Below are 23,560 nucleotides of genomic sequence, written 5' to 3'. Positions count from 1 at the left end.
CATCACTGCAGTTTAGACATAACAATCTTCTAACCATGCGATGATGCAAAAGAAGTTATCTTACCTTTGTCGCCCCTTTGTAGGTTACATTTTGGCTACCATAAAATGTTTGCAACCATGTGATTGCTTGTGGATCAATGATGAAGAACTTATTTTGAGTGAGGAACTCGTAGGAAAACCTTAGATGGATCTACATCAAGAAGTTCTTTGAATGCACAAAGCAGAGGCAGCACGACTGAGAGAGGAAGTAACTCTAGAAATTGTGGAAAATCAAGAGGAAAGTCAAAGGGGAGGAGGTCTCAATCGAGAGGACCGAATGAGTGTTAGTACTGTGGGAAACCAGGGCACAAAAAGAAAGATTGTTGGAATCAAAAGAAAAATGAAGGAGATAAACCAGATGGAGACAAGGAGGCAAATGTGGTAAGTAACAAATCCAAAGAGGATGCTTTGCTTCTATCTTTAGAAAGTGTTGATGATTCATGGGTTTAAGATTTTGGTGCTTCATTTCATGCTATACCTCATAGAGGTTATTTCATTGATTATGTCCAAGGGGATTTTGGGCTTGTTTATTTGGGGGATAATGAACCCTATTAGATTGTTGGAAAGGGAAAAATTAAGATTAAGTTGCAGAATGAAAATCATTGGCTACTACATGAGGTACGACATGTTTCAAGGCTGAGTAGAAATTTAATTTTAGTAGGGCAACTCGGTGATGAGGGTTGCGTAGTTACTTTTAATGATAAAAATTGGAAGGTTTCAAAAGGTTCCCTTGTAGTAGCAAAATGTGTGAAAGTAGGCACCTTATATCTTTGTACAATTCATATTGTTCCTTCTATTTTAATTATTTCAGAGAAAAATGAATGTTCAGTAACAATTGCTGTAATTGAGCAGGGAAAACAAATACCTACCATAGATTGTGATACAGTGCTATGGCACAATAGACTTGGGCACATGAGTGAGAAAGGTATGAAAGTACTTCATTTAAAGAAAATTTTACCAGGTCTGAAATGTGTTAATATGGATTTATGTAAAAGTTGTGTGTATGGAAAACAAAAGAGAGTGAGTTTTGTAAAGACTGGGAAGGAAAACAAAAAGGAGAAATTAGAGCTTGTGCATACCGATGTATGGGGACTAAATTAGGTATCTTCCCTTGGAGGCTCTCATTATTACATTACATTTATTGATGATGCAACTAGAAAGGTATGGATTTATTTCCTTAGGCAGAAATTTGATGTATTTCAAACTTTTAAGAAATGGAAATGCTTGGTTGAAAATGAGACTAGTAAGAAATTAAAATGTCTCAGATTTGATAATGGTGGTGAGTATTGCAGTCATGAATTTGAAAATTAATGCCCCACTAATGGTATTCATAGACAAAAAATTGTTCCAAGAACTCCATAGGAAAATGGAGTGGCTAAACGCATGAATAGGACTATAATGGAGCGCGCAAGGAGCATGAGGTTGCATGCTGGGTTACCCTTACACATGTGGGTGGAGGCTATCAATACTACTGTATATTTGATTAATAGAGGTCCCTATACTCCTTTGGGCTGTGGTATTCTAGAGGAAGCATGGACTAGTAAGAAGGTGAGTTATTCTTTTCTTAGAACCTTTGACTGTGAAGCATTTGCTCACATAGATTTTGAAAATAGAACCAAGTTGGAAGCTAAGTCAAAGAAATGTGCATTTTTTTGATATGGCATTAATGAATTTGGTTATAGGCTTTGGGATTTTGAAAATCATAAAATTTTAAGAAGCGGGGATGTCATATTCAATGAGAAAGTGTTGTACAAAGATCTGTTGCAACAACATGAGAAGAAAGAAGATGATTATGTAGTGCTGGATGATGCTCCAAAAGATGATGTTCCAACCATTCCTCATGATATGCAACAACTACAACAACAAATACCATACACACCAATGAATGTTAGACAGTCAACAAGGCAAATTAGACCTCTAGAAATATTCTCTCCCTCTTTGTATTCCATCTTACTTACTGATGCTGGTGAACTTGAATTTTATGATGAAGCAATGTAGGTGGATACTAAGATTCAGTGGGAGTCTACAATGAAAGAAGAAATGGACTTCTTGCTGAAGAATAAGACATGGGATTTATGCAAGTTGCCTTTAGGTAAAAGAGCTTTACAGAATAAGTAGGTTTATAGGTTGAAAGAAGAGGAAGGAGGTAAGAAAAGATTTAAAGCCAGGTTAGTTGTAAAAGGATTTGCATAGAAAAAGGGAATTGATTTTGATGAGATATTTTCTCCTATTGTTAAGATGACTTCTATCCGTACTGTTTTAAGTCTTGTGGCTACTGAAGATTTGCATTTAGAGTAGTTGGATGTTAAAAAGCCTTCCTTCATGGTGATTTGGGTGAAGAGATATATATGGCTCAGCCACAGGGATTTGTGGTCAAAGGTAATGAGAACTTAGTGTGCAAATTGAAGAAAAGTTTATATGGCTTGAAGCAAGCACCTCAGAAATGGTATCTAAAATTTTATAGTTTTATGCATGAGCATGGATACAATAGGTGTCATTTAGATCATTGTGTTTATTTTAAGAGGTTGGATGATGACAACTACATTATTTTATGTTTATATTTTGATGATATGCTTGTAGCTAGGTCTAACATGGATCACATTAAGGGGTTGAAATGCCAATAAGCACATGCATTTGCTATGAAAGATTTGGGGGAAATAAAACAAATCCTTGGTATGAAGATTTGTAGAGATAGGAAGAATAGAACATTGATGCTATCTCAGGCTGATTATGTTGAGAAGGTGTTGCAACATTTCTCTATGGAGAATGCTAAAGCTATCAGCACACCTTTACCTGGTCATTTGAAGTTGACTAAGGAGATGTGTCCTAAGACACAGGAAGAGGAGGATAAGTGGTCCAAGGTACCCTATGCTTCAGTTGTAGGAAGTTTGATGTATGATATGGTATGTACCAGGCCAAATATTGCACATGTAGTGGGAGTTGTTAGCAGGTATATGAGTCATCCAGGAATTGAGCATTGGAATGCAGTCAAATGGATTCTCAGATACTTGAGAGGAACATCCAATAAGTGTTTAAACTTTGGGGGCTCTACTACTAATTTACAAGGCTATGTTGACTTAGATTTGGCAAGGGATATTGATACTAGGTGAAGTACTACAGGTTATGCCTTTACTATTGGTGGGGGGGCCGTGAGCTGGGTTTCTAAGTTATAGAAGGTTAATGCTTTATCTACTACAGAGGCAGAGTATGTTGCTACTATAGAGGTAGCCAAGGAGATGATATGGCGTCAATTCTTCTTGGAAGAATTGGGACACCCTCAGAGGGATAATTATTTGTTTATAGATAGTCAAAGTGCCATTCATCTTGCAAAGAATTCAGCTCTGCATTCGAAGACCAAACACATATAGTTGTGATACCATTTCATTCAGTTAGTATTGGAGGATGGATAGTTAAATCTAGAGAAGATACATATAAATGACAATCTAGCAGATATGTTGACAAAGGTAGTAACAAGGGAGAAGTTGAACTCTTGAGCTTCGGTTGGTCTTCTAGACTTAACATGAATAAAAGAACAATAGAGTCCAGGGTGGTTTGATCCAGTGGGAGCCTCATGGAGTAGTAGCATAGCTATAGGATCAGTCTCCAAGTGGGAGATTGTTATTTTGTGTGGAACCTAATCAGTCCCCAAGTGGGATTGTTAGTTTGTGATAACTGATCAGGAAAGTACTGTACATACTTCATCAATTCTTTAATGTTTTTTGGGCTATGGCTGACACGTGGCCGACATATGGCTGACATATTGTAACCCTAAAATGGCATAAAATTACTTGTATAAAAGGGCTTAGGGTTAGGTATTTTTATTATAGTTGTGATGCAAAATTGGTTCTTGTGGCGGTATTGAGCTGTAAGGGATTACGGATTGTAATCAGGTTATAATCATTGGATTGTAATAATATTGGACTTGCTGTTTGGTGGGTGTAGCCCAGGGATTGGGTGAACCATGTTAAATCTATGTGCCTTGTGTTCTTTTCTGTGTGATCTATTATTTTTTGTTATTGGTTATATTTGTGTATAATTGTTATTTCTGTCTGTGGTTTAATCCTAACATCGATTAGTTTTGCTAGCCTGATTGTCATAAGATCATTCTCTTCTAGCTCCAATTGATAAGCCAACTCAAGAGAGGGTAACTCCAGTGAAATAGGAAGCTTGGCTACCTTTCCATATACCAACATAAAAGGTGGGTTCCCAATTTCTCTCTTGGGTGTAATTCTGTCAGCCCAAAGGGCAATTTTCAACTTAGCATGCCAACACCTCTGGTTATCTTCAATTATCCTCTTAATGATTTTGATGAGGTTCTTGTTGGAAGATTTGACCAAGCCATTCCCTTGGGGATAGGAGTTCAAGGAAGTTATCAAATATATCCCATGTTCTAGAGCCCAAGAACATATATGAGCTCTGACAAAAGTTAGATATGATAGTCAATGAAACACAAAATCTAGTTATAATTCCATCAAGGAACTCAACCATTGAAGCCTTTGTTGCATCTTTTAGAGGTACTTCCTTCGTCCATCTTGTGAAATAATTTGTGGCTGCCAAGATCCATTTGTGACTAGCACTAGAGGTTGGATTTATTGGACCAATAAAGTCTAAAGCCCATTGAGCAAAATTTTGATCAACTTGAATGGAATGGAGAGGAAGGGCATCTAATCTTTTCTTTCTTGAGAAGAAAGCACATTTCTCACATTTCCTCACCCACTTATCATGGTCATTGAATAGGGTTGGCCAAAAATAGCCAGCCCTCATTATCTTTATTGCAGTAATTCTGGCTGAGAAGTGGCCACCAACAAGGCCATCATGGAGCTCTTTTAACAATCTATTGATCTGATTAGCCTATATAAACCTTAGTAGTACTCCATCAGAATCCTTCCTGAATAATATTCCATCCACCAAGACATAAGGGATAGACTGTAACCTATTGTCTTCTCTTAGCTCTGTCTAAGCCTTGGCGATATCTTCCTTCCATCAAGAAGGTAGCCATGTCATGCAACCAATCACTCTGATCTTCATTCTCAAAAAATGAGGTCATTTTCTCACATAGTCCCTTGCCTCTTACAAGCTTGGTGATCTTGATATCAATGTCATATTCTATAACTCTAGTAATCCATCTAGCTCTCTTTTCATTGATGTCTTTTTTTAGTAGGAACTCCTTCACACTTGCATATGGGACCAAAAGCTCGATCTTATTATGAGATAGAAGATGTCTAAAAAAATTTAGAGCCCTTACAACAATAGGGACCTATTTCTCTACACAATTGTATCTACCCTCATAATCCTTAAGCCCTTCGCTAAATAAAGCAATGGACTGCTCTAAATTCTCATCATTTAGCTATGTTAGGACAACTAATATACTTGACCCTTCTCCAAGGGAGTAAAGGATGAAGTCTCTTTTAAACTTGCGATTGACAAGAGTGGGAGCTAATGCAATTAATCTTTTGATCTCCTCAAAACTAGCCTTCCCTTCCCTAGTCCAAGTGAACATTAGATTCTTCTTCGACATAGTTGTGAGAGGTTTCACCATGGAAGAAAGGTCATGGATGAACCTCCTTATGAATTTGATCCTACCAAGAAATCTCTACAATCCTTTCTTATGACTAGGAAGTGGGAGAGAGAGAATCACTTCTACTCTCTCTGGATCTATTGTTAGCCCATCTTTTGATACAGTGTGTACAATGTGTTCTAGGAGCTTTCCCTGATCAGTAGTAAACACACACTTGTTTGGATTTAGGGACCTCAAATGATCTACTACATGTCATGAAAAGACAATTATATCATTAAGATATATGAGCACAAAATTCTCCAGCACACCCTTGAAGGCCATCTCCATTGCCTTTTGAAAATTAGCACCTGCATTGGTTAGCTCAAATGATATTTTACAATAGGTATAGGTGCCCCATTTGATAGTAAAGGTTGTCTTATATCCATTTGATTCTTGGACTAACACCTAATTATAGCCTGGAAAACCATCTAAAAAAGAAAACCTTTCTAAACCACTAACCTTGGACATAATTTGTTCCATAGAAGGAAGGGGATGGTGATCTTTAAGAGAAGCCTTATTAAGGTCCCTAAAATCTACACATAGTCTCATTTCTCCACTCTTGTTCCTAACAGGAACAAGATTACATACCCATGAGGAGTGTTTGATAGGAAAAATAATGTTAGCCTCTATGAGCTTTAATAGTTCTTTTCTCATTAAAGGTACAATCTTAGTGTTAATTGGCCTATATTTTTGTCTAACAGGCTTGGCATTATCATTTAAATCTATAGTATGTTGAAATAAGCTTGGGTCAAAACCCTTCAAGTCTTCATATTTCTAAGCAAAACAATTATTAAATTCTTGACATAATTTAATGAAAACTTCTTGTTCAGTCTTAATGCATACCTTTTCCAAATTGAGAGTCTTTCCATCAGCAATGGTGACATGTGTGTAATCATCCCTCTTTGTAGTTAGGTTTGAACCTTTTCCTCTAGCTTGATCACCAGAGTTGAATATGCCTTCCAAAGTGACTAGACCTTTAGGTAATTTGTTGGAGTTAAGGTTCATAATCTGATCCCCATACTGACTTTGTAGCTTACACTGATTTTTAATAGAGAACTATGCTTCATTTTACAGGAAATTAACAATTTGCAAATCAAAATTAAAAAATTGCCAATTAGTGTAGCTATTTGGGACAACAAGTCTTACAACAATTCTGGTTTGTTGCTCCTTTCCATCAGCAACATGCTCTGGTATGTCATGATGAGCACCAATTGTTGTGAGCCTATCAGCATGCTTATTCTTGTTTCTAGGGACACTCCAAATGTTGAATTCCAAGAAACCTTCAAGGAGATCCCAAACTCTATGTTTGTATGATTTGAGAAGGTTGTTCTTTGATGTAGGAGCATCAAGTGGTGTAAGGGCAATCCTGTATCACCTAAAAATATGCTTAGTGTTAGTTTTTGTTTAATGTATTTTTATTTCTGGATACCCACTTGTGTCAAATATAGATTCCAACCCTTAGAGTTCCACTATCAGTTTTTTGGGTTAGTATTTTTTATCATCTTGGGATATGTGCCAATGCAAAAAATAGGTTTTTTAAAATTGAGCCATAATTATGATGAGTTAAAGGGTGTAACTTGGAGGGATGATTATACTTGTAATTTAAAGCACTCCAGAAAAAGAATCATGTCAATGGGCTTTACGGTTTGAAAGTTATTACAGTTTTAAGTTGCCTGGAGACCCCCTAAGAGCACTTCAAAGTTAGATTTGAGGCACTAAATGGCCTCGTACGGGACCAAAAAATGAAGGACAAGCAAAGCTAGTCCACAGGTCTATACAGTGCTTGGAGAGCTTTCCAAAAATGTAAACGGTTCGTTAATCAAAGTCCCAGATCAAAAGTTATGTCTCCTAGAAGTTGGATTACCATTTCTGGATTCTTCTAATTTTGCACCGACTTCTAACATGTTTTCTAGAACCTTCTATTTTGGCAGTGGATACCAAATGGCATATTCTAAAATGTATTTCTAGCCCTAAACCTAATTTGGGTTACTTAAGGTCATTTCTAGCATTGTAAATGTAGTTTTTGGTGGAGTTTGGGGGAAGGTACCCTGAGAAAGGTTTTTCTCTAGAATCTAATAACATTGTAAGCCATAGGGCATGTCACTGAGTCTATTTTTTGTTGTACCAATTGTGACATTCTAATTTCTAATCTAATTCACATCTAACTCACTATCCCTAAATACCTTCAAGAGCCTAATGCCTCTTCTTTGTGCAAGTTGGAGACCTTGGATCAGAGCTTCATAATTTGCCACATTATTAGTCTAGCTGAATTGGAGCCTATATGAAAAGTAGTACCTCTCCAAGTTAGGTGAAACTAGCATTACACCAACACCTAAACCATCATTCTTGTTCCTTAAGCCATGAAAGAACATATTCCATATTCCATTAATATCCTCTTTTGTTTTCATGAGACTAGGAATAGGAGTACCTTCTTTAAACATGCAATAAGTTCCAAGACCTTACTCTAAAGCTTCCTATGCTAGATCAAACTGGAACCTAGTTGCCCATTCATCCATAAGATAATTAGGCACCTCTGCTAGAGAAGTGACATATTCATGAGTTATGCATTCCTCATCTTCCTCCCAGATTGTGCAATTCATGTTCATAGGGCTAGGAGTATAAGTTTCTATGTGATTAAGAGCCAAAGGTTCTACCTTTAAAGAAGCTTTTATCTCGTATCTTGTCCTAAATGACATATAGGACTAATTTACTACAATATGACCACCTATCTATGCAGTAAAGTCCTTAGAAAGATAGATGTCAAAATATGGCTCAACCTCTGCTACTGACATATCTAGAGTGATAGTACAACCAAGGAAAGCATGCAATGCCATTTCCACATTTTTTAAGGATCCCTACAGTTTTAACAGAGCTACCATCTCATTGAAGAACATGCCTAACTATTGGCTTGTACTTAATGCCAAGGAGGTTAGCTATACTTTTAGTTATCACAAAACTACTGGCTCCAGAATTTATCATGCAATTATGGACTAGCTTGTCCCCTATAATCAAAGAGACATAAAAGGGACGAGTCCTAATGTTCTTACTTGTATTTCCTTCCTTTTTTGGCTGCACCAAAGTCATTGCATCACCCAAGGTGATTGACTAATCCTCCACCTCTATGTTCTCTAACTCCTCATGTAGTAGCTTCTTTTGTGATGGCATAATGGAAACAACATCCCATATAGAGATGTTAATCATAGCCTTTTTCATTTAATCCATTACATTTAAGGGAGTACCAATTGCTTTGACTAGAGCTTTGGGGGCTATATGAACTGATGATTGCATTTAAGTAGCCTAAGGTCCTATAAACTCTTTATTGCTTATATTTTGCTTCTGTTGGGGAGCAACATTTGATTGTGCATTTATCACTGACATATGAGGAGCAATACCTGAAGTTGAAGCTTGATTTGATGGAGGAGGTGTGGCACCCTCAATAGCTCTTCTTTTACTTCTATTATGAGCTATAACATCATAGTTAGCATGACAATGTTCTTATGGTTGATGGTTCATAAAAGAACAATCGCCTTGTTGCTATAGATGTGATGTACTAACAGATTGATTGGTACTATGTTGTTGTCCTGCTACTTGCTCTTGTATAGTCAGTGCTTGGAATGATTCTTCCTTCTGGCACATACAATACTTATATGAATAGTTGCAAGAGGGAGAGAAATCTTGATCTCGAGCAAGATTGTTCTGAGGAACTAGTGCCCTATTTGGGTTCATGCTTGTATTTATAGTAGGCATATTACCCATAGGTCTATTATGATTGTATGGAGTATAACCCTGTCCTTGATTTGGTGGCCTATTGAGTAGAGGATTTTGATAATGAGGTTGGGGAAGCCTATTGCTTTGAGCTTGTTGTCTCTTAAGAATCACTAATTCACTGCTCATCTTTTGCATCACTAAGAAGTTGTCCTCAATCTTCTTTTCCTAATCTTGCAACCTTTTGTCTATATTCTATATCAAGTTCTTCAACTCTCCCAACTCATTGGAGGAAGTAGAAACTGTTGGAACTATAGTAAGAGGTTGTCATGTAGATGTAATAAGAATAGGGGCCACTGTAGGCTGATGATTGGGCATGTCAGGAAAGAAAGGCATGGGGGGCCTTAGAGCTAACTTCCCCCTTGAATCAAGATATTCTCTTCTTTTATGGAAAATTCATAGGTAGTTGGCAAGGTGTCTCCTCCCAAAGTTTTCAAATTGATATCAATATCACTATTAAAGGCTCTAAGGTAATGCAAGAAGGAATTACTAGGAGTGGGCTTTACTACAACAAGTATTCTATCCCATGTTTTTTGGAATCTATAATTAAAATTATTCATATATTCATGGGGTGCTTTTTTTATGGTAGTTAGTTGCTCTAAAAGTGATAGGTGATCACTTTTATCTTCAAAATGCTTACAAAGCCTTTCACCTAACTCATCCTAGTTAGTGATTGAATTATGAGGTAATCCCCTATACTATTGTATGATTTTTCCTTTTAATGATGAGGCCAAAAGTCTAACAACAACGTCATCCTCTGTAATACCATGTATATTGCAGATATTTGAAATTTCTTGAATGTGCTCTCAAGGAGACATGGAAGTTTCACTAGTAAAATCGGGTATACTCTTGAGAGCAGATATTAGAATATCATGTCTCTAGGCTAGAATAAGGGGGCTCCCACCATTGAAGGTGGAAAAAGTATGACCTCTAGGTTGGGCCATATGAACAAGTGATCTATTCAAATGGACAAATGGTACCCTAGGTTGTGACCTGTCAACATGAGGAGTAGAAAGAGATCTTGTAGGTGTATGTGCTAGTAACAAACACTTAACTGGTGATATTTCTTCTTCTTCTATGATTTGAAAATGAAAGTTAAATATATTTAAAAGTACCTCTAGAAGATTCCCTTGTTTGAGGTTTGGGCATGAATCACAACAACTCTAACATGGAAACCAAAATGTAGAGATAGAGTTGCCAAGTGCTTGAATGTGAGCCTCTTGAAGGCCTGAAATACCGAGAGTAGCACTATCTCCTCAACATCAATTTGAAGTTGTTTTATTTGACACTAGTGAACCAATGGACTTAAAAAATTGCTTCAATATATGTCCCATCGAGCATGCCAAAAACTATTGACATGAAAGTTTGCACCCTTGCCTAAAGTTTTACCTAAAGGCAACCTCGTGTAACATGGAAATGATCTCAAAGGTGTGGGACTTTTTAATTAGAGATTGAGTCTCTGGAGAAGGCCGACTACCTTATTATCAGGGTGCACCTAACTATTCTTGAGAGGAAAAGAGAGAAGAAATGCATAAAATAAAACTACCTATTCTAATCTAGAAGGGGTGATACACCAGATGGTATTGTTTAATCTTATCTCTACCTAGGGAAGCACAGTTCATCAATACAATTCTCAGATATACAAATTCTATCTTAACTTTGACTCAACAAGCATGCACATATTAGAGATTGATAAAATGATATAAGGAAATAGCTTCACCCTATATCATTTAAAAATAAATAGGCATAGTATATAACCAAAGAATGAAAGAAATACATCAATATAAGGCAAGGAGATATTGCACAATATATTAACGAAAGCAGGAGATACAATAGAGAATTATATTCATTCACAAGCAAAAGGAAAATTACAGTAGTAGAGCATAGAATGCAATGCTATAGAATCAGAGAAAAGACCAACCCTTGGAAGGGTTGCAAAACTTGCTTTTATAGTTCAAGCATAACTGAGAAAACTTCTACTGGAAGCCAAAGCCAACTATTGCCATTAAATTTTGCAAAGAACAATCATTGCTAAAATAAGGAATATTTGATTAGGCGTGTGTGCACATGCATAAAATCATGTCTTTCATACCAATTCTAACCACAAAGAGACAAAAATGATAGCCATTACTGCATGGTTGAGTGAATGGATAACTTAGGGCAATGATGGAATGTCCCTTGCATCAAATAGGCATGGAGATCATCAAAATGTAGTTATAGATGACCAAGGAATTAGTTCACCATTAAAGATCTTATTTATGCCATGTTTGCAACCATGCCAAGTAAGTCATGTCATTATTTGAATAATCAACCTCACCACGTGGCCCAATAATCTCTCAACATTCTACCATTTCATCCAGTTTTCATCCTATGTTTACCTGTTGACTACCTTAGATTGTGAATTTACACCCCAAAGTCATGTTGGTACATTAACTATTGTGACCTTGAGAAAGTAGTTGTTTTTCCCTAGTCGCCCTTTTACAACTTATTGTCCTTTATAACTGCATAGCCCTATGAAATTGAGACTGCCTATGTCTATGCTTGATTTCTGCTTGCAGCTTATTTTCACGTTGGCTCCTTAACTATCATGACCCTGCGACATTGTGAAATTTTGCACCATTGATGTGGTTTAGACCTAACAGTCTTCTAACTATGCGATGATGCAAAAGTAGTTATCTTACCTTTGTCACCCCTTTGCAAGTTACATTTTGGCTAGCATGAAATGTTTGTGACAATGCGATTAATGAGAACTTAAATGCTTGTATTTCCATTCATGTTGTTGCAACTTAAAACCTAACCACATCCTTGATACATGTGACTGTGTGATGACCAACCTTTAATAATGTTCACCCAGTCGCAACCACAAGCAGTTCCCTTCTTTTAACCTTGCAAAGATCGACCAAAGAAATCACTGCTTTGCCACCTTAGCCATGGGTTAGACCTAACCTCTTGCAACTAAGAGGATCTCACAACATTGCCACTCTAGCCATGGTTTAGCATTAACCCTCTGTGATGATGCAAGAACTGAATTTGATTGTGGCCTATTGACCTTTCACATAGTTGTGACTCAAATCTCTGAAGCTCTTCGATGGAATGCATTGATTCAATTAATCTACTTTCATTCGATGAATAACTCCTTCAAAATTAACCCTTGGGATGCTATGACCAAAGGATAAATTGCTCCATCGCAACTATTAACTTTGATGCTAGCCCTTTGAACTACGAAGTTGTGTGACTACTAAGAAGACCTTGTCACACATTCACAACTTCCTTGATGGTTAAGTGCTAATTGCCTGTGACCAAGCGATCAATGGCAGTCACATGGTTGTGACTTAAACCATTCACAAGGCATAGCCATATATTTTTAAAAATAAGAATAAGTTCTAGGGATATAAGGAAAAGGTCAAAGTTTTACGTATCCCATTAGACTTGCATGGAAAATAAATTTGAATAGTCAAATTTGACCATTGGTCATGTCTATCACCCTTAAAATTCAAATTTTGGCAAGGGTGCAAAAATGGCTAATAATAACATTTAATCTAGCCTATGTCATGACACCCAAATAGTAGCAAGCATTGCATTAACAAACATTCATATAACACATGTGTTTTAATGGTTAGGAGCCATTGAGGGCATTTTAGAATTTATCCAAAAAAAATTACAAATAAATGGAAATTAATGAACTTACATGTCTAGAAATTTAAAAATGAATACCATGATACAGATTGTGCTTCCTACATGCATGATGCTTTCAATTAAAATATAGCAAATATTATAAACACCTTGCCTTTAATAAGGAACAATAAAAACCTTTCCCATTTTTCCTACTACAATGTATCATGAAACACAAAGACACCCAGCTATTAGAGCTAAGTATGTGAGGATTTTTGAAGTACCAAATCGAGTTTTTATAAAAAATGGTCCAAGGCATTTTCATTAACAACAAGTAGGGATTATATATGCATTTGTTGGCATGCTATAGTAAAGACAAAAGAGAGCTTTCACTAGCGTTATTACATGCATCTATTACCTTACAAAGATATGCTACTATTCTCTACAGATCATGATTGGTTTGCAATCATAGGATGCCATACTAAGAACTATTAACAAAGATGTTACCATCTTCTCTTAAAATAGAGACATTGCAAATGGTAACTAGCATTTCCAAATCCTTCTACTATCAAGCTTGACATAACTACAAAAAATAAAATATGTTGTAACTTAAATATAAAAATGTTGTCAAATGTCTAGGAATATGTATATCTAGTGGGGATTAATTCACTTGATTTCCCAATTATATAGCATTATCAAATTATATTTGTAGTAGGCTAAATAAAGTGTAAACATACATGAACATGCACCGCAAAAGATAGGCTTGCAAATGTTAAAGATTGAATGTATTTAAAGTTTGCAAAGTGTATTCACATACATATTACTATTATGGATAACCAAATCATACAGACATTGTACATAAGCAAAAATTATGTGTATCATTTTGTTTTTAAAAATGCAAGATTAAATAACAATTTAATGGCTTGAAATCTTTGTTCTTTTACATTTCCACAATAAAATTTGAGATTTCATAAGATATGCTAAGTGGTCAAAATTGATTCCATAGTCTTGCATTACATATGACTAACAAAATTAAATCTTTACATGAAGGTAATTGAAAATATAAAATTTAGAAGTGTACACATACAATCAAGTACATAATGGAAATTCTATACACCATTAATTTCAAGGCATGTTTCATACTACAAAATTGGATTGAAAACAACTATGTTGCATGACAAAGCCAACAAAGATGTATATTATTTTTATGAAATATGAAAGGACGACTATGGTTGGATTACAAGAAAAAAGTGCATCTATAGAAAGGTAGTTAAGAGGAAATTCATATAGAAAACTAAAGTGCATATAAGTTGACATTACCTTTGTGGTTGTCATATGCTAGTGCAATTTTTTTTTGAAGATTAAACTTTGTTTTAGGCACTTTGAAATTTATATACAACAATTTTTTTAGTGTTAGTATTTTTTTAAAGTAATGATCATCTTGGATGGGAAAGATGTGAAGAATGGTCAATAAAAGCTCACACTAGTGGCTTCTCTTGTAATGAAGATTATAAAATCGTTCATGGAAAAAATAAAGGTTACTTATAGTTTGAATTTTCGCATAAGGTAATGGTTGTAGACACGTTATCTATGTAATTTTCCAACCACATTTTCGTAAGTTCCAACAATTTTTCTTGTAGTAGTGTGTCATGTAGGTTGCATTCAAAAATATCATCTTTAGTTTCAATTATGATTTGTAGGCAAAGTCTGTATGCAAAAGTTGTGGTTTTGGTATATTTGGTGTAGTGAGTGATGGTTTTGGTTGTAGTGTGGGATAAGGAAGTTATCTGCTAACACAATGTGCATAGTGGCTAGTATGGCTACAGATGCACAGTTTTTTCTCACAATGTTCATGTTACCTACCATTGAAAAAAAATATTTAATTAAAATTATAACAAGGTTTCTTAACTCAATATGTGGTGATGATCATAAAGTTTGAATTATTTAGTGTTTGTTTGACCACCTAGGTATTTGATGAGGCCAATTTTTGTACAAAATTCATTGTGCACTCATTTTTAAATATGTCAATGTAAGTGGCTAGTCTTGACAAAAATGATACATGAGTCTCTTGGACCACTATGAACAAAATTATTGAGAAGAAGTATAGTTCTTGGTAGTATTCTTAGAGTGAATATCTTTTGCCAACTATTGTATAGGTGGATGTGTGTTTCTGGATCTATCAACTACAAGAAGGAAAAATATGTTTGTTAGTATATGAAATGAGATTTAAAATATGACAAGAAAATGAAGCTTGCTTATGTTTAATAAGAGTATCTTACATTGGTTGTATCAAAAGGTAGTTCTTCATCTCTAATCTATAATTAAGATTGTACTGGTTCTTGATCATGGGATACTACAAGGATGCCAAGGCTTCCAATTGGATATATATTTTCTAAGTTCATCAATTGAAAAAATATTGTATCAATTTTTTTTCACTTGCACACAATATCAATTATTTCAATATTTTCTTAGAATTTGGTAGTAGACAATAATCATCACTGCTTCTTTTGTATTGTCTTTTTTTTCTATACTGTGATTTACTCTAAGAAGATGCTTACATGAGGAAAAAGTTGGGGTAAAATTTCCTTTGGGAAGTCTCTTTTTTATAAGGTTGGACAATCTCCTTTGGGGAATCTCTTTCCATGATTGAGTCAAGTGGTATCATAGTACATGTTGTGATTCCTATGATTATGGATCCAAGTTCCTAATCTTGAAAATCTAATAATTTATTGTTTTTGGTGTGGTAGAACTAGGGATCTGACCTACATCAAAGAAGGACTTGTGTAAGGTGGTTAGGGTGAGGATTTATTGTTGATTATACATAATAGAAAGAGTGTTTGCAATAGATCGATCATATTATGTTCCTGAGATTGTGAACCCTATAAATATTGGTTGTGGGGTGGTAGAGTTAAGATTTGTCCTACAATTATAGAGGGTTACACATGGGGAAACATGAGAGGATTTGTTGGGTCACTTGGTGGCTTAGTTATTGGTTTTAAGATCCTTGCATATTTTGGATTAGATGAAGATTGTAGTTCAATGTTAGTAGATTACATGATTGATCTAGGCAATAAACACATAATAGTCAAATCACCAAAGGGGAGGAAGCTTTGCCTGAGATTTTTACACCTAGAAGGATAAACCATAGAAGGTTGGAGAAGATAATGGAGGAATTTAGAAATTAGTTGAGGACAAAAAATTGTAATAATATGACTGGGATCAGGAGGAATCTTGAGAGTGAAAATGAATATAGAGAAGCTATCAAAGATCTTGAAAATGTAGAAGTTGAAATAAAACTTTTAGAAAAAGAAAGATTTTTTAGAGCTATGGCATTAATGGGTAAGAGTCATAGAATGGATGTTTCAAACTTCTTTAGTTCTTTACATCCCAAAGGTATGATAGATTAGATTAATGAACTATAAGATTAGTTTGAGCTTGAAGATATTAAGGATTGACAAAGGATTAGGTTAGTATACTGTAATCACCTAAAAATGGTCATCTAGACTATTAGCCCCTTTCTCAGCATTTTGGCTAATTTAATTTAATCACTTACCTAGACCAAATTGCTAATAATCAATTTATTTGATTATAACCTATAGTTTGACTATGCTATCCTAAGTTCATTATTTGATTAAAATAACATGTCTCCTTTTAATTAAATAAAAGACCCCATTCTTCTAACCCACTTAAAGTGCACACATAAAGTCCTTTTTCTATTTTGCAATTAAAAGAAAAGGCTTTGTGACTTTTGTCTTATATGACAAGTCAACTTATATTCTATTGGTTGACTTGTGTGTGCACATGGATCACTCCTCTTTTCAAATTCCACCATTGATCATCCACCATCTTCATCTTGATCTCTACTGTTCGTACGAGTTTAAAAGGGAGAGAGCTTTCCCCCTCAAATCATCCATCTTTTGAGTATTGTTATGCTGCAGGTTTTCTAATAGATTTCTTTGGAGCTTTGTGGAGAACTTCTATTTCTTGTCTACAATCTCTCATACCATAGTATTTTAGCTTAGATTCATGTTGCATGTTAGTTTAGCTTCTATTTTGCAATAATCTATCTCACATAGCTTAATATTTAGATTGTAACACTCATACATGTTTTAGCATAGCTTCATTTTGCATTCTCATCTTAGCTTAGTTTCCATACTTGCATTGCATTCTTGAGGAACTCCTTGAGACATTTGCATTCTTGCATCTTGTCTTTAGAACCTCTCATTGCATGGTTTACTAGCAAGAAGAGTATTCCTAAGGCTCAACTGAGAGCCCTTGAACTTGAAATACACTCTCTTGCGCTCCATGGATAGGGAGCTCTAAGCCGGCATCCAAACATTCCAAACTCATGGAATCGTTTGGATAGAAGGGTTTAGAGTGGGACACTTTCGAGTGTTATGATTTTTTCTTTATTTTTCATAAAAAGTTATTTATGATTGCAAATCAGCATATTTTTTGAAAAAACTTACATTTTTAGAGAAAAATTTGAATTCTAAGGGGTACTTTCTTTGTGTTTTGACCTTTGATGTCATATTAGGGATCAAAAACCTACTTTGATAAATTTGGCTTGTTTTGACAAAATGGGTCTCTAGGACACAAATGAAGAGATTTTTTTGAATTTCTTGCATTTTTGGAAAGCTCTCAAATTTTTAGCAGGGGTCTCTTCTTTTCATTTCTATTTTTGGATTCGAAATCATAGAAAAAAAGTCTAATCTTGTTGACTAGGTCAAAAGCAAAGAGTAAAAATGAGAGCATTTGTGATTAGTTTGCACTTTCTTTGCATACACTTGATTGGAAGATAACTTGGATATTTGAGGCAACTAACCACTTTTTATTACAGTATTTTATGTTATTTCACACTAACTTGTGGTGCTAACAAGTTGTGATTGCAGGTTGCCATCCTTGTGAAAAAAATTGAAACATTGCATAAAAAGAATGCATGTCAAAGTTTCAAATACACAAGGGCTACTAACAATTGTTTGCAAGGCTGCCCAACGCATAAAAACCCAATTTTGCTTTTTCTTTACTTTTACATGTGTGGCATATACTAGTTGTTTATTTTTAGGCACATTAAAACTTACAATTGGGATCTTTTGGTGATGGGAGAGTATGCTCTTCACCCTTGTGGTGAATCAAAAATCTTGACTTACCATTTGGTTTCAAGAGTAAGAGGCAACTGAATCTTCTTGGCATGTTTGGAAGAAAATGATTGGAATAAGAGAGTATGCTCTTCACCCTTGTGGTGAATCAGAAATCTTGACTTCCAAAAGTTGATCCACTCTTTGTGTAGTTTAGAATCCTTTAGAGGGCCTGCTCTCAGACAACCTGAGAGGAATGACCCAAGTGGGGACAAGCAGATTACCTGGCTCTTCCAACCCACTATAAACTCAAGGCTATCAAGGAAACAAAACCTTGGTAGACAGTGTGTTTTTCTTCGCCTAGTGTGATTGCTTATGGGATTTCGACCATCGGGAGATCACTAGGCAAGAATGCTTAAGGTACTCTTGTGGTTGCGAGATCGGTTACTCATTGCAAGGTGAGGTGTCTCGTAATTGGGAGCAAGAGGAACACGATGAATGGAAGCCCTATCTAAACACCCTAAGTTAATAACTACCTTTTTTAGCCGCTCAACTTCTTGGTGCAAGGATCGATCCTAGTGGACTACCCGGATCACCCCAAGATTTTACACTCACCATCTGTGTTCCCTTGGTTATTCTTATGGAATTTCCATGACAAAGCCAATATCTCTTGTGGGCAACCACTTGGTGTGAGGTGAAGGAGCATCAAGCGTGGGCCAAGTTGTCGAGTAATGAACCATGTCCTTTAGGTAGATATTGCTTGATGTGTTCTCGAATGTGGTATACCTGTGAAAATCTTTTGAAACATACACATGACAATAATTCTAGGGATTTCTTTTGAGCCCTTAGATATGTTTGTATCATGCAAGGTTGCTTTGTCCCTTGCTTGATTGTTTGAAGACTACTCCATGTGTCACTATCTTGCTCGGAAAGAAATTGTTTTGAACATCAAACTTGCTATGCTATCAACCATTGTCAAACTTTGTCAACCAAGTCAAAACATCAAGTGCAAACATTTTCTTGTGTTGCTTAGTAAAGGGGGTTTCATCATTTGGCTTTGATTTGTTATGTCTCTAGTGCTTAACATGCTTAAAGTAGCTCTTTGGTCTTAGTGCTCTTAGTCTTTTTGTCTTCATGGTCTATGTCTACTTGCTAGTTATCCTTTTTTTGAAATGGTTACCTTGATTTCTTGACTACACTCTTGGGTTGGGAAAGTTGTTCACTTGTCACCCCACTTGCTCTATCTACTTGGCTATTTGGCTTATTGCCTAGCTCTTGACTTGAGTCACTAGTTTCGTAAGTAACTTGGACACTTTCTTGACAAGTCACTTTACTCTATCTTTACTATCTTGGAAAATGAACACTCTACCTCCTATAGTTTCAACATCAAGTTATCTTCTAGGCTCTTTTATGGTTAGCTTTGCATCTAAAACTATGGGATCTAAACCTTGTGCTATCAAACCTTGGCCAAATCTAGATGATCATGATATCCTCCATGCCACTAAAGAGTTTCAAGATCTATATGCGCAATACAAAGAACTAGAAGAGACAAATGATCTTTCTTACCTTCATCTCTCTAAGCGCATGACATAAATGAAGTCTAAAATTGAGAAAAGGTTAGAGGAGAAGATTGCATCATTACATGAATCTTCCTTAAGGTCTTTACATGCATGTGAGTCACCTTCTTTGAGGTCATCCTCTTCTTCTAGGTCTACATGCTCTACTTCAAGACATCAAATGTCTTCATCTTCTAGATCTAAAGACCTCTTTAGAGAACAAGCAAGTGATACCTACTTTGAGCCTATTCCAAGATATCATGATGGACCTATCTTTGACCAAGACAATGATGAAGACATGGATGCATACCATTCACTTGAGAAACAAAAAAAGGACTCTAGACATAATTTTGATAGAACTTTTGCTCCCTTGGAAGATTCTTATGATGACACTTTGCAAAAACTTCTTAGCAACAAGCTCATTAGGTTACCTGAGTCTAGCTCGTATGGAAACCCATTCTTGGATATCTATTGTGCTTATCATCGACATAATGAGCATAGTACTTCAGATTGCACTGAGCTGAAACATAAAATCCAAGATCTTATTGATAATGGAATTATTGATACCTCTAATGACTCATGTGATGAGGATACTTTTCTTGAGAAAGATCATATTAATGAACCTATGTCTAGTGATGGTTTCCTTGATACCTCCACTTCTTCCAACACTCATGCATCTCCCAACACTTCAAAGCTTTCCAACATGCCTCCATCAAATAAAGAACCTAATGCTTTCCACATTGACTACGTGTATCCTCAAGGGCTACCTCTAAAAGAAACTCAAGCTAACCTTCACTTGGATACAAACCTTTTCCATGCTACTAATCCTAAACATCATCAACCTTCATGCACTACTATGCCTAATCCAAGCACTACTCCATTCACTCTTCATTCTCCCTTCTCCTTAGAAGTGGCTTCTTGTCAAGAGGACTCTCAAAAAGAAAAAGCTATAAATGTCAAGAAAGATCAAGATCAAGCACCATTTCATCTCTTTCAAGATTTTTCCCCTCCATATCCTATATCTTGTCCACCTCCTAAGTATTATGAAGATACCACTTCCATTATCTCCCTTGAGCTTATTGAAAATTATGAGAAAAGTTCTCTTCGTATGCTATCCAAAGCTACTTGTCAAGATCAAAGCATCCTCTCATGTTCTATTTCTCCACATCCACTTCAAAATTGTGCTCAAGCTTCAAGTGCTTCTATTAAAAATGATGTTCCTATCAAAGGTACTCATGAGTCTATTGATGGCTTTGACCATGTTGCTCACTCTAAAGATGTCGATATCCCTTCCCACTATCTCTTTGCATCTTCTAAATCTATCCTTGGTCCTTATCCATCTAAGCTAAAGAATTCAAACCTTCCATCCATATTGGGGCCTTATGTTCCTCCATCTCCTACATTCACTCCTAGCTCATTCCCTAGCTCTCCTATAATACCTCAAGATCAACAAAGACACTCATCCTTGATGACTTTTCACCCATCTATACATCTAAACCAGTCATATCAACCTTATTCATCCACAAATCCCTAGTCCTTTGGAAGTGAGAATAAACATAAGAATCCATTGAAAAAGAAAGATCACTATGTCCCATCTAATCGACATGTGAATGCTAAGAAGGAGAATGCACAAAAGAGACCACAAAGGTCCACTATTAAAAAAGCTAAATCAAAGAAAATATGGGTTCCTAAACCCATTATTGAAGAAATGTGTTTTGAAGTATCCAAAGAAAAATCTAAAGCTATATGGATTCCCAAGTCTCTTTTAGAAGACTTGAATATTGAAAATATTTCAAAGTTGACATTCAAGCTTCCAAAGGCTTCCATTCCATCTTCTTCCAAAAATCTTCCTAAAAGTATTCCAAAGCCTTCCACTCCACTTTTTTCCAAATCTCTTCTACCACCTCATACATCTAAATCTCAAGCTATTTCATCCATGATTCCTCCATCATTTCAATACCCTTCAAGGTGTGTGTCAACGTTGATCTTGTCCAATATTTCAGCTATCGTCATGAAATCCTCTAAAGCTTACACTTACTTTCTATACATGCACTCTTATCCTCCATATACTCTTCCTACTACCATTTCTCTTTCATCACCCTATCAACATCTTTGAGCATACCTTTCTATGGTCTTGGCTTATCATGACCTATCTTTCCTATAGGAGCACTATCTACATTCAAAAAGCTTGAGCTCTTTCTAAAAATTCAAAAAATAAAAATAAAAATAAAAATGAAAATGTGCCTTGGTGAAAACCACTTCTTGTGGTACCTTGGTAGCAAAAGTAAAGAGAAATAAATGTGTCCTATGGTGAAAACTACATCTTGTGGTACTTTGGATAAGTACCATGATGAAAACTTGGCAAACAGACATCATGCGTAATTCTTCCATCATCCATCTATCCCCTCTTCTATCTTTGATCTTGACAATGTTGAGCTATCTTTGCATATTGGCAATCTTATCCATAGATTCTCTATTTGTGCTTTCTTATTCATTCATAGCCTCCATCTTGAGCTTTATTCTCATTGCTCTATTCCATCCCTATCCTATCTAGTTGACCCCTTGGTCTTGATTAGAATAAATGAAACATGGTTCTTATTGGTCTCTTGACATGGCTCCTCTTTTGGACTACATGCTTCATGCTATATCACTTGTTGGATTCACTGCTTATTCTACATGCTATCTTGCTCATTACTTCCATTGCTTATCCAAAACACGATTCATATGACTATTTCACCTCTTTCCCTAACTTGGGTACTCTTGAGGAGTCAATCCTTGAGGATCACTTTCACTTGCTTCATGCTCCTTTTTCATCCATCTTTGCTTATCCACCGACTTGTTTCTCCATCGTGTCCTATACCTTGCTAGACATTGGGAGAAAATGATGTGATCTTGTTTGAGAACTAGTGACCTCTAAATTATTCTAAAAAATCCAAAAAATCATATATGATGTTGAAAAAATCCTAAAAATCAGAACATGTCCTGAAAAAAGATCATCTTAGTGAAAACCTAGCAATAGGCGCTTTGATGTATCACCAAAAAGAAAATAATTTTTTTTTTTGAAAAAAGTCCTGAAAAAATATGTCAAGTGGTGAAAACCTAGAAACATGTGCTACTTGAGACCCTTTCACCTATGTCTATCAGTCTCAATCACCTATTTCGCTACACATTTCCTAGCTTGGAATTGTTTCTTGTCCTCGTCTTGGTGGCACAATTGCTTAGCCTATTGAGGTATTCTTGTGCATTAGGGTTTCTTGGACAACTCACAAAATAGTGTTTCTCAACACTTCGCCCACCTCGACATCAAGTGTTTTTCAACACTTTTCAGATAATTTTACCTATGGTCTCTGATGTCGTGATATTTCTCACTATCAGAATCAAGTCTTGAAGAAATGGCCAAGTGACTTACACACACACACTTTAACACTTTAACGATTGAGCTATGCTGATCTTTATCTACTTTGTGTGCTGTCTCTGATGATTTCTTTACTATATGTTCCATCCCTAATAGTCTTTCAAGGATGTCATTGACTAGAAGATTGGGGGCATGGGGCATATTTTCTTAATTTCTGCTTGTGGGTATACTTTATTTGTCTATAGTGTTTTAAGCATTCATGCTTGTCCTATTTGACACTTTGACTTATAAACGTATCATCCTTGACTATTTTTGTAAGACCACACTCGGGGGTTATCCTAGCACTTATACAAGTGTAATCTTGCTAAATTAAACTCAGGGAATCTAATCGCGTAGTTATCTTGACTTACATGTCTCTGATGCTTAGATTGTATTTCCACATACCTATTTGATATTGATCATATTCATATCCTCATAGTTATACTAGTGATGGTTGTATGATCTCATGATGTCCCTAATAAATGCTCAATGATGAAATTAAGAGTCTAAATGTTATGTGCTTCTTGTTGGTAAACCACTTTTCATATTAGCTTGCATT

The sequence above is a fragment of the Cupressus sempervirens genome, chromosome 9 (genome assembly GCF_028749045.1).
Source record: "Cupressus sempervirens isolate cs-2001-9-10 chromosome 9, ASM2874904v1, whole genome shotgun sequence".
Lineage (NCBI taxonomy): Eukaryota > Viridiplantae > Streptophyta > Pinopsida > Cupressales > Cupressaceae > Cupressus > Cupressus sempervirens.
Note: the sequence above shows the minus strand (reverse complement) of the source record.